Genomic DNA, 13,405 nt, shown 5'->3' with positions numbered 1-13,405 from the left:
TTCCTTCCTTCCTTCCTTCCTTCCTTCCTTCCTTCCTTCCTTCCTTCCTCTTTTCTTCTGAGAGGAAACCTGTGCTTTAGTTTGCTGTGTGCCAAATGGTTAGTTTAGCAGTCAAGACTGCTTCTTCTGATGGGGAGACCTGATGTTTTCTATTGCTACTTACAACTGGGTGGGTATTGCTGATTCATGGTGGGGATGCAGTTTTAGGAGCATGTTACCATTGTACATCTAAGCTGTGCCCATTCATTGGGTCTTTATCAATAACAAAGAAAAAATTTTAAACTTCATTGTTTCTCTGCCTTTTATATCTCTTTTAGTGGGTTCTAAACTTGGGTAGTAAGAAGAGGTAAAATTTTAACCCCTTAAGATCTCAATAAAATAGAAAATTAGTATCATATTATGGTGGAAATCTTCTCTCTCATCCAGGTAGTGTGGGATAGAGCAGTTGGGCTTCCCACAGATTCTCCTCTCAGGTCCAGGAAAGTGATGGTTTCCCCATGTCTGTTTATCACTGCATGAGTGAGTTGGGGTTTATTGAATATAGGGTACCAAGGGCTCCAGGACACCTCCTGAGGTCTGAGTGAAAAGACTCAGGTGATAGGTACAAGATGTTATTCTCCAAGGAGGTTGGAAATCACCGCTCTCCTCATCCCCAAGTATGGACTGAAAATGCCTAAGTCTCTTTTTGAATTCCTGACAAGGATTTCCTGGGATCTCTTGCATCGGACTAATAGCAGCTTGTTTTTTTTTTTTTTTTTTTTTCTAGTTCTCTTCTTATATGTCTGCCCCTTCTCAATAATGACACTATATAGGGGTGAGTTCCACTGCCATCAGCCTAATTATTTTGCATCTGATTAGATTCCAAAGAAAAGCCAAATTCTAGTGGGTTCTAGGTCTGATTCACAACCACGAGTGACATTTTAACTGTCATTAAACTTTCAGAATAAAGGCAATGACAGTCATCTCAGATGATAATCCCATTCTTCCATCAATTACTTGGTCAAGATGAGGATCTACAGAACTTCCTTCTGTCCTTTGTCTTTCGACTTGATTTCTAGTCTCTTTCTAAATCTTTATCCTCTACTGTATTTAATGCTTGGAACTTGGGAGACTCCATAGACACAAATTAACTTGCTTTAGTGTGCTTTCCTCTTGTCTCTTCCTATTTAGCAGAGTTCCCAGCTCCTGATCACTTCGGCTGTCACATACTTCTTACCACTTTTGTTAATCACTCTTTTCTCCTTATGCTGGAATCTCAACACTGGAAGCATATGTGAAACCTATAGATAGATAATTGATTATTCCTGCCCCATAACAATAAGAATTAATGCTAGAAGCAATGGGATTAATAGGAGTGGAAGATACAATTCATTGAGCTTTACGCTTATAATTTGTCCTCCTTTTTGGGTGTACTTCAATCAATGAGCATATGGATTGAAGTCAGTTTATTAACTATTATTTTGTTAGTTTGTTTTTAAGGCAGTGAACAGACTGTTACCAACAGCACTGAGCTCTGGGCTAGGAGGCAGTGATTCACTGGAAAGATCAGAGCCTGTCTGAGAAACAGGGCAGTAAACAAAAAGCTCAGTGATATATGAGTGCTGAAGACTTTTTTGTTAAGATGCACAGATAAGACATTTTTCTTCATTGCTCTTCATTCTTTGAGCTGGCCTAACATGATAAAGGCAGGGGTCTTGATAATCCTCAGAGAAGAGAGCAGGCCAGTTGCCATGGTGTCTTCTGGCTTGAGGCACAAACAGTTCTCAGGGGTGGGTTTTCTCATTAACGGGCTGGGGGGTCAAGGTGCTGTGGATTCGATGCTATCCTGTGCAGTGTTCGCAACCCTCCTGTGGAGGAAGTATTAGGCCTCTCTATACAGAGGAGAAAAGGGAGACAGAGGGAACAAAGTAACTTGCAAATGTCAAACGACTGTGAGTGACAAGACCTGAATGAGGTCCATCATCTCTAAGCCCAGAAGCTTCACTCCATTATCATACTGCTTCCACCGAATCCCATGACTTCTTGTGGTTCCCTTATTCATCGTTGATTCATTTCATCCACCACTGTAGGCCCCTTGCCCTCTAGAAGGTCACAATCTGGTACCTGACAGTAGTGAGTCAAGCAACCAGCTCGGGTAGGGGAGGCTGAGACCTCACAGCGTGCTGGGAGTGCTGGCTGCAACGCCGAAACACTTACCCATGCTGGTTTTATTTCTCCCAGGAAGAAGACAGAGAATCTAGGAAGGTGCCAGGGATGCTTTTTCATCCCAAAGCCCTGTGAGAAATCCCATCTCTGGGCAAGAAGAGAATCTGAAAGCAAATGGATGAAGATGCTAATGAGGCTCAGATGATGAGAGCACACTAGGCTCACAGCATGCTGACAAATCCAGAAACCAGCTATGCTCCCCTTCTGCCTTCCTAAGACTTCAGTTAAGACACTGCACATGCCTGTCCCTCTGCAGGAAGGTCATCCAAAGTTATATCTTGCTTTAAAAAAACAAAACTTTAAAAAATAAAATGTATGAAATTGGGTAGTTATTTGCATTATAAAGCAATTTCATTTATTTAAACAGTCTACTGAGCTCATATAGGGCATGATTTGGGCTATAGAAATTCAGTTAGAATTGAGATTTACACCAAAGACTATAAAAGGCCTAGTTTTATCCCCTGAATTGGAAGCTTGTGGTGAGAGAATGCAACATAAACACAAACTATTGGAAATATTTGCAACTGAGGTGCAAAGACAATACATGTCTAATTGCTCTGCTGCACACTGGGGCTAACGAAGTTTCTAAACCTGCCTTGATATCCTCTTTTGACCAAAAACGGGGACATTTTCACCTCCTGCCATGTCACCCCCAAAATCTGAGGCAGCCAGCAACATTATCCACATTGGGGCGGTAGGGAAGCAAGCCCCAGCCAATGGGGGCACACCTGGGTTATTGCCTCCAAACCGTGTCAGATAGCTGTTTAAATTTTTAAATCCATACTTAAACCTTGGGTCCTGGGTCAGCACTGGTTCAAAGCAAGGGCACAGAGGAATGATCTGAGCTGTTTGTGTTGCTGCTACTGCAGGAGGATCAGATGAACAGGTCACACCATGCATCACACTGGTCATACAATCTCAGTAGGCATTTATTCTGGGCTCTGTGTCACAGATGCTAACACTCACCACTTGGTTTTGAGACTGGAAATAGCACGCCCTTTTTAGAACCTACGATGGCTCTCAAGAAGCTAGTCTCAGATAAAAACCTTGAGCCTCATCTTAGGGATTTGCCAGCATCTGACCTGCAAACCTGTTTATCCATCCTTACAAAGAATTCTACTCATTTCCTGCTTTTATGTATTTACTCATCACATATAGACTAAACTGCCAATTTATTCTTTGAAATTAAGTTTTTTCACCTCACAATCCTACAAGGATTTGACCCTCACAAGGACAATGACACCATCTGTCTATTTTTATTTAACAGTTGTATCTCTTGTGCATAGCCCAGTGCTAGAATTATGCCTCCCGTGACTGTGCTGCCAATTGTCAGGAAAATTGCAAAGCCACAGTAATTCAAACAGTGTGGGACTGATGCACAAATGAACAGATCAATTCCGGGGGCAGAAGAGATGGCCTAGAAACAAATCAAAGTATATATTACAATGAGTTTTGAGTTTATTTTTTATAAAATCCTTATTGAGCAAATTTATGCTCCATGCATGATAGTGGTGCTTACAAAATGTTGGTGGATAAGCAGCCAGATACAGTTCCTGTCTCAGTGGAGCTACTAGTGGATGGTGGGAAAGGAAAACTTTAAATGAATAGTTTTACTTGTGGTATTTGCTTATGAGGGATGGAGCACTTGTGCTCCCATCTCAGGAACTTTATACTCATTGCTTCTTCTGGAATTTTCTTTCCTCATTTCCCAAGGTATTTTCTTGTTACCTGAGTTGATGCAGGTCTTCACTGAAATCTCACCTTCATTGAAGGTGGCCTTTCCTGACCACCCTTTCCTAAATGTCAGTCCCATTACTCTCTGTGTTGACCTCTTTCTTTTAATTTGTTACACTTATCACTATCTAACAGAATGTTATATAATACAGGTCTTTATTTGTTTATTGCTTGTCCTTGCCACTAGAATGAAAGCTACCTGAAAATAGGGGTATTGTTCTCTTATATTCACAGCCCTGGAAGAGTACCTCCCTGGGAGAAGGTGCCAATTGAATGCATAGTAGTGATAAGTGTCACTTTGATGACAATTTGCCTTTTAATCAGCGGAAAAGCACACATTAATCAATAAATTATTTGAGCCTAAGTAGTTTTCCATATACCCCTACATTATTCTACATTTATCAATAAATACCAGGTAGGTTGACTGCTTAATAAATCTATTAGTGAAGCATATTTGAAAAAAGAAAAGAACAAGTCATAGTAGTTTATCACAGAGGGCATATCACAAAGTGATTGCCATGTAACTATCACCCAGATGTAACAATCACCACCCCAACAGACCCGGGGACCCTGCCAGTTAGGGAAACCAACCACCTCAGTTTGTTTAGTATTAACTCAGTTTTAACAATGCAAGCCCTGTGTCCTTGTTAACTCTTCAGTTATTATAAAACTACGATGGAGTGGTGAGAGAGGGCATTCTTGTCTTGTGCCGGTTTTCAAAGGGAATGCTTTCAGCTTTTGCCCATTCAGTATGATATCGGCTGTGGTCACAACCACAGTGAGATACCATCTCATGCCAGTGAGAATGGTGTCATTAAAAGGCAGGAAACAACAGATGCTGGAGAGGATGTGGAGAAATTGGAACACTTTTACACTCTTGGTCGGAGTGTAAATTAGTTCAAACATTGTGGAAGACAGTGTGGCGATTCCTCAAGAATCTAGAACCAGAAATACCGTTTGACCCAGCAATCTCATTACTGGGTACATTAATGGGATTTACAAAGGATTGTAAATCATTCTACCATAAAGACACATACATACATATGCTTATTATTGCAGTGCTATTCACAATAACAAAGATTTGGAACCAACCCAAATGTCCATCAATGATAGACTGGATAAAGAAAATGTGGCATATATTTACCATAGAATACTATGCAGCCACAGAATGGTTGAGTTTATGTCCTTTGCAGGGACATGGATGAAGCTGGAAACCATCATTCTCAGCAAACTAACACAGGAAAAGAAAACCAAACACTGCATGTTCTCACTCATAAGTGGGAGTTGAATAATGAGAACACATGGACACAGGGAGGGGAACTGTGCTGCCAATTGTCAGGAAAATTGCAAAGCCACAGTAATTCAAACAGTGTGGGACTGATGCACAAATGAACAGATCAATTCCGGGGGCAGAAGAGATGGCCTAGAAACAAATCAAAGTATATATTACAATGAGTTTTTGAGTTTATTTTTTATAAAAATCCTTATTGAGCAAATTTATGCTCCATGCATGATAGTGGTGCTTACAAAATGTTGGTGGATAAGCAGCCAGATACAGTTCCTGTCTCAGTGGAGCTACTAGTGGATGGTGGGAAAGGAAAACTTTAAATGAATAGTTTTACTTGTGGTATTTGCTTATGAGGGATGGAGCACTTGTGCTCCCATCTCAGGAACTTTATACTCATTGCTTCTTCTGGAATTTTTCTTTCCTCATTTCCCAAGGTATTTTCTTGTTACCTGAGTTGATGCAGGTCTTCACTGAAATCTCACCTTCATTGAAGGTGGCCTTTCCTGACCACCCTTTCCTAAATGTCAGTCCCATTACTCTCTGTGTTGACCTCTTTCTTTTAATTTGTTACACTTATCACTATCTAACAGAATGTTATATAATACAGGTCTTTATTTGTTTATTGCTTGTCCTTGCCACTAGAATGAAAGCTACCTGAAAATAGGGGTATTGTTCTCTTATATTCACAGCCCTGGAAGAGTACCTCCCTGGGAGAAGGTGCCAATTGAATGCATAGTAGTGATAAGTGTCACTTTGATGACAATTTGCCTTTTTAATCAGCGGAAAAAGCACACATTAATCAATAAATTATTTGAGCCTAAGTAGTTTTCCATATACCCCTACATTATTCTACATTTATCAATAAATACCAGGTAGGTTGACTGCTTAATAAATCTATTAGTGAAGCATATTTGAAAAAAGAAAAGAACAAGTCATAGTAGTTTATCACAGAGGGCATATCACAAAGTGATTGCCATGTAACTATCACCCAGATGTAACAATCACCACCCCAACAGACCCGGGGACCCTGCCAGTTAGGGAAACCAACCACCTCAGTTTGTTTAGTATTAACTCAGTTTTAACAATGCAAGCCCTGTGTCCTTGTTAACTCTTCAGTTATTATAAAACTACGATGGAGTGGTGAGAGAGGGCATTCTTGTCTTGTGCCGGTTTTCAAAGGGAATGCTTTCAGCTTTTGCCCATTCAGTATGATATCGGCTGTGGTCACAACCACAGTGAGATACCATCTCATGCCAGTGAGAATGGTGTCATTAAAAAGGCAGGAAACAACAGATGCTGGAGAGGATGTGGAGAAATTGGAACACTTTTACACTCTTGGTCGGAGTGTAAATTAGTTCAAACATTGTGGAAGACAGTGTGGCGATTCCTCAAGAATCTAGAACCAGAAATACCGTTTGACCCAGCAATCTCATTACTGGGTACATTAATGGGATTTACAAAGGATTGTAAATCATTCTACCATAAAGACACATACATACATATGCTTATTATTGCAGTGCTATTCACAATAACAAAGATTTGGAACCAACCCAAATGTCCATCAATGATAGACTGGATAAAGAAAATGTGGCATATATTTACCATAGAATACTATGCAGCCACAGAATGGTTGAGTTTATGTCCTTTGCAGGGACATGGATGAAGCTGGAAACCATCATTCTCAGCAAACTAACACAGGAAAAGAAAACCAAACACTGCATGTTCTCACTCATAAGTGGGAGTTGAATAATGAGAACACATGGACACAGGGAGGGGAACATCACACACTGGGGTCTGTCGGTGGGTGGCGGACTAGGGGAGGGATAGCATTAGGAGAAATACCTAATGTAGGTGATGGGTTGATGGGTGCAGTGTAACACCATGGGACGTGTGTACCTATGTAACAAACCTGCATGTTCTGCACATGTATCCCAGAACTTAAGGTATGATTAAAAAAAAAAAAAGAAAGAAAGAAAACTAGGATGGGAGGTCACTGTATTTAAAGTCACTACAGTACTTTTCTGCTAACGACACCTCTTTCCTGATTTCCAGTACTGTAGGTTAGCTTTGTCTAGTTTTGAACTTCATATAAATGAAATCATGTAGTTCTCTTACTCGATATTATTTTCATGAGATTTATTCACATTTTGCACATAGAAGAGACTTATTTATCTTGTCACTATAAAATATTTTATTTATTCATTATACTGTCAATCGACATTTGGATCATTTCTAATTTTTAGCTATTATAAATAAAGATGCTGTGAGCATTCTTAAACAAGGCTATTATTGGTGAACCTACGTTATACATTTTTTTCTTTTAATTTTTATTTTTAGTTCTGGGGTACATGTGTAGGATGTGCAGGTTTGTTACATAGGTAAACGTGTGCCATGGTGGTTTGCTGCACCTATCAACCCATTACCTAGATATTAAGCCCAGAGTGCATTAGCTATTTTTTCTAATGCTCTCCCTCCCCTCGCCCCCTAGGTGTGCGTTTCTGTTGGATATATCTAGTCCGAGGAATAGAACTGCTGGGTCACAAAGTATGAGTATGTTCAGCTTTAGCAGATACTGCTAAATATTTTTCCAAAGTAGTTTCACTAATTTACACTCTCACTGAGAGTGTGTGAAGGTTACAGTTTCTCCATAATTGACCAATACTTGGTCTGGTCAACCCTTTTAATCGTACATATTCTTCTAAGTGTGTAAGTGGTATCTTATTATGGCTTTAGTTTGCATTTTCCTGGTGATTATCATATGTTTTAAAAAGCATCTGTTCAAATCTTTTGTCCAATTTCATATTGAATTGTCTACCTTTTCCTTATTTATTTACTCTCTACATATTTTGAATATGAATCTTTTGTTGGTAAAACAGATTAAAATATATTCTCCAATTCTGTGGCTTGACATTCCATTCTCCCAATAGTGTACAATGTATCTACTTTGTCCTTTATAAGAAATATTTGCCAAAATAAATAGCTTTGAAGAGATATTCTCCTATATCTTCTATAAACCATTTAAAACAGAATTTTGGAGCTGAGCATGGTGGTTCATGCCTATAATCCCAGCACTTTGGGAGGCTGAGATGGGAGGATCATTTGAGCCCAGGAGTTCAAGACTTCCCTGGGCAACAAAGTGGAACCCTGCCTCTACAAAAAATGTAAAAAATTGGCTGGGCATGGTGGCACATGCCTGTAGTCCCAACCACTCGGGGGGCTGAGGCAGGAGGATCTCTTGAGCCTGGGAGGTTGAGACTGCAGTGAGTTGTGATTGTGTCACTGCATTCCAGCCTGGGTGACAGAGCAAGACCTTGTCTCAATAAATAAATAAATACAATTGGAGTTTGTATGTGTGTTAAAGGAAGGTTTAAGTTTTGTATTATTTTATTTTGTTTTTGCATCTGAATATCCAGTTGATACAGCATCACTGATTGTCAACACATTCATTTTTTCCTCTGCTATGTGGTATCACCTCTGTCATAAATCAAGTGTCCATATATGTATGGATCGATCCCTGGACTCCCAGTCTGTTCCATCAGTCTACTTGTCTATCCTTATACTAATTTACTAACTAATATATTAATTACAGTGCCTTTATAATAAGTGTTGATATTTGATGGTAGAAGTATTTCAAATTTATCCTGACTACTCTTTATCTTTGTATTTCCATACAAATTTCAAGATTCAGGTTGTCAATTTCCACCCACCCACACACACACAAAGAAATCTTGGCAGGAATTTAGGTCAACTTGGAAAAATCAACAAATTTACATAGGCTCTTCCAATCCATGTATCATGTGCCTAAATACGTGTCCTCCACTTATTTAGGACTTATTTATATCCTTCTTATACTGTTATATATGTTTATTTGTAGAAGTCTTTCCTATTCATTATATTTAGGTATTTGAATTTTTTGATACTCTTCTAAATAGTTTCACTTGTTTAATTCATTTTTAATTGTTTGTTGCTGGTTCGTGTTGCAGTTTGTTTATGATACTGCCCTTGTCTCCAACAATTTTGCTAAATTCATTTACTAATTCTAATTGTTTGTAATTTTTACTATGAGTACAATCATATTGTCTGTGAATAATGGCAGCTTTTTTTCTATTTCATTTTTTCTAATCAATGTACATTTATTTATATATATATTATATTATTATATATATATATATATATATACTATATGGACCATAATGTATTTTATTATAGTGATGTATTACAATGGTCACAGCCTCTAATACAATGTTGAATAGGCCTGGAGAGCTCAGGTGCAATGGTTGGATGTGTTCCCCAAAGTTCATGTGTTAAAAACTTGATCCCTAACATCGTAGTGTTTGGAAGTGGGTCCTAATGGGAGTTGTTTGGGTCGTGTGAGCACTCCTCTCATGAATAAATTAATATTTTTATCATGGGAGTGGGTTCCTTATAAAAGAATGAATATGGCTTGTTCTTGTTCTCTCTATTGCTTCCTTGTCTTCTGCCATGGGATGACATAGCAAGAAGGCCCTCACCAGATGCTGGCAATTTGATCTTGGATTTCCCAGCCTCCAGAACTGTGAGGAAATGAATTTCTATGTTTTATCAATTGCCTAGTCTCAGGTATTCTCTTTTAGCAACACAAAACACTAAGACAGCAGGCATCACAGTTTTGCTCCTGATCTCTGTTGAAAGTTGTAATAGTTGATGATTAAGTATGGTATTCGCTGTTGGTGCTTTGTAGACACCCTTTGTCAGATTAAGGAGATTCCCTTTGATGCCTGGTTTCTAAGAGATTTTTTTTTTTTTTAAATCATGAATCAGGGTTAATTTTGTCATACTTTATCCTTCATCTGTAAAGATAGTTATTTAGTTTTTCTCCTTTACTTTTCTTCTTTATTCTATTAATGTGATGAGTTAAGTTCTGAATCTTAAACCAATCTTAAATTCCTAAGATAAGCTTAAGATTGGTAGTAATGTATTATCTTTTTAGTACATCCTTGATCTTGGTTTGCAATTTAAGAACATTTTGATTTCTGTTCATAGGAGGAATTTACCTAGAATTTTCATTTCTTATAATACCTTGTCAGTTTTTGGAACCAAGGTTATGTTGGTCTCATAATACTAGTTAGAAAGTCTTCATTCTCTATTTTCTGAAGGCTGTTATACTTCCTTTAATATTTTAAAGAATGCATCAGTGGAGTCATCTTGTCTTGAAATTTTCTTTGGAAGGTTGTGTATGTATTTGTGTGTAAAACAACAACCAGTTCATAATAATCATAATTTTGTGGGTTGAGAATTTAGGCAGGGCACAGGAGAAACAGCTCTTCTCTGCTTTATCATGTATGAAGGCAATACATCCATTATTTATAGTTATAATTTTAAGACTAGGAGAGTCATTAAAGATAATCTAGTCTATCTGGTCTGGAAGACATCTGATCTTGGAGTTTTCTTTGTAAATAGTTATTTCAACTCTATGTAGATTTCAAATAAATTTTGAATTTTAATTTTATGCCCTTTTTCAGTTTTCTGAGGTTCTTTCTCAGTTATCATCTCTTCAAATATTGCTTCTGCTCCATGCTTTTTCTCATTTTCTTCTGGTGCACCAATTATCTAAATATTTGATCTTTTAAATATATACCATATATTCTATATGATTATTACATGCCTTTTTTTGTCTTCATCCATAGTCTGGCTATTTTTAATTGACCTATTTTTCTAGTTTATTAATCCTCTTTTCTCCTGTGTCTAGTCAATAGACTCAGACACTCAATAGACTTTCTCCTGTGTCTAGTCAATAGCTCATTCACCTAGTGAGCCCTTACTTTTATAATACATTTTCAGTTCTAGAATTTTCATTAGACCCTTTAAAATACAAATTTTAATGAAATTCTCTACTTGTCTTTTTCCTGTTTTTTTTAAATCATGAAATCTTGATTTTTGGTCACTTTCCCTAACTCCTAACATGCCTGGTAATTTTTTTATTGAGAGTCAAATATTGTTTATGGAAAATTACTTAGATCATCTGAGACTCTGCCTGACATCTTCCTCCATGGAGGATTTTTTGTTTTCTTTCTGGCAGTCAGTTAGAATAGGGTCATATCTCCTTTAGTTTGGGGTTGAGTGGTTTGAATACTGGTTTCAGTTTTTGCGAGGAATGGTTTATTTCCAGCTCATCTTTACTCATAGAGTTTTTCCTTCCTATTGGTTCTAACTAGAGGTCTGGGGAGTTTACCAGGGCTTCTATTATTTGGTGAGCTCTAATTTTTAATTTTTGTCTCCTCAACTCTGTGGGTTACAAAAATCTTTGTTCAGTCTCTCAGACTCTTAGACTCCACTTTGTACCCTGTTTCCTAGTCTCTTGGCCCTGAGTTGTTTCAGAATTGGCAGATACCTCAAGAGGAAAAACTCTAGAATGTTGGACTCACATCAGTATTCTCCTTTCTACTGCTTTTATGGCTCCCCAGTGCCTTCAAATAGAACTTTTTAAAAAAAATTTGGACCACATATTTCAGTTTCTTGGTGGAAGGATTGGTCTGCAACAGGCTACTCTACCAGAAACAGATCACATCTTATTCCCTACCTTTCATTCAGTTGAGAAGAATTTTAGCAACTAGATGCTGTTGGCTCAGTGACAAACATTTTAATGAGAGTGGACAATCTAGAGTATCTTAGAATGTGTGAATGTCATAAAAATAATTAAAGAAAGAATATTATCAAAATTCAAAATTTTAAATGAGACTTTAAGTAATTAAAACTAACATTAATTCAAATACCATTTCTGACTTAGGAGATGAATGCAATTTCACCCTGAGCACTTCATATCAGTTGGAAGGTGATTCTTACATTGTAAATAAATATAACAATGATGCACAGTTCATAACTGAAGAGTCTATGTCACTAACATGAATGAGACAATAGATGACAAATTCAGTGTAGTGTCGACAATTGTTGAAAAATTAATCCGGCAGCAAGAACTCAAGTAAGGTTATTGAACTGAAAGTAATAAGTAGTTAAAGTGGTAATTAATATAAAAGTTCAGTGGACACTGTGCTAAAAATTTAAATTTACCAGCTAAATCTATATATCTATAGTTTATACAGAATAATCTGTCGATGTCTATAGATTACCAGAATAATCTCTAAATATATCTATAGATTGCATATTATATTTGTATCAGTCTGTTTTCACATCACCATAAAGAACTACCCGAGGCTGGGTAACTTATGAAGAAAAAAGGTTTAATTGACTCACAGTTCTGCATGGCTGAGGAGGTCTCAGGAAACTTACAATTGTGGTGTAAAGTGAAGGAGAAGAAAGGACCTTCTTCACATGGTGGCAGGAGGGGGTTGGCAGGGAACTGCCAAACACTTTTAAACCATCAGATCTCATGAGAACTCACTCACTATCATGAGAACAACATGAGGAAAACCGCCTCCATGATCCAATCACCTCCCAGCAGGTCCCTCCCTTGACACATGGGGATTGCAATTCAAGATGAGATTTGGATGGGGACAAAGAGCCAAACCATATCAATATCTATCATCTATAGATTAGGATAGCATATATGTTTGCCTTTATGTACCAATTACAGTGAACTATCTGTAACATACTGGATGACTGTATTGAGAAGAATTTTGAGGCTGTATCCAAGCCTTGGGGAAAAAACAACTGTGATCAATTAGTAATCCCTGCCACTGACAGCACATGTGTCAAGTGTCTGCCATATGTGAGGAAGATGTTTCACAAATATGTATTTATGAGCATAACAATGTTGAATAATCAAAATTATCATCTTGAGATAATCCCATATGCTTCTTATACTTTATGGCTATGTTGTTATATCAACCATCCAAGTCCAGTATTCCTTGCGCCATTGAAGTTGTGAAGCATGCGCCATTCCTGTACTGTAGACTGGCACCATATTCATCTGGGTGTTCATGCTTTCATCTTGCTTATGATTTTGTCCTGTGCTACTTGTGCTGATCGTGTATGTGTGCTGCATCTGTACTCATTGCTTCTTCTTCTGGCTTCCAATCTTCATGCTCATTCTCCCACTTTGAGCCTCATCTTGCCCTTGAGCTCTTGTGTTTGAGTCTGTTTTCCAAGTCAAGGCCATGGCTTCTTTCCTTAATAAAAATTCCCATTTGATTCTTCTGGTTACATTGCCTCTGGTCACTTAGACATGATGAGCCGAACAGG

General features: G+C 37.9%; 1 long non-coding RNA gene across 3 annotated transcripts in view; it reads left to right on the top strand.

Moving 5' to 3' along the window:
• The window catches only part of LOC108541742 (uncharacterized), a 58,985-nt gene extending 56,461 nt beyond the window's left edge, over positions 1 to 2,524 (top strand). For all 3 annotated transcript variants that reach the window (XR_001889047.1, XR_001889048.1, XR_001889049.1), the window contains one exon: positions 2,221 to 2,524. This is a non-coding gene — a long non-coding RNA (uncharacterized LOC108541742). The remainder of the gene's footprint in view (positions 1 to 2,220) is intronic.
• Positions 2,525 to 13,405: the final 10,881 nt, after the last annotated feature.

Source organism: Rhinopithecus bieti, unplaced genomic scaffold (assembly GCF_001698545.2).
Source record: "Rhinopithecus bieti isolate Rb0 unplaced genomic scaffold, ASM169854v2 scaffold_20798, whole genome shotgun sequence".
Lineage (NCBI taxonomy): Eukaryota > Metazoa > Chordata > Mammalia > Primates > Cercopithecidae > Rhinopithecus > Rhinopithecus bieti.
The sequence above is the reverse complement of the archived record's forward strand: the minus strand, read 5'-3'. Positions and strand labels throughout refer to the sequence as shown.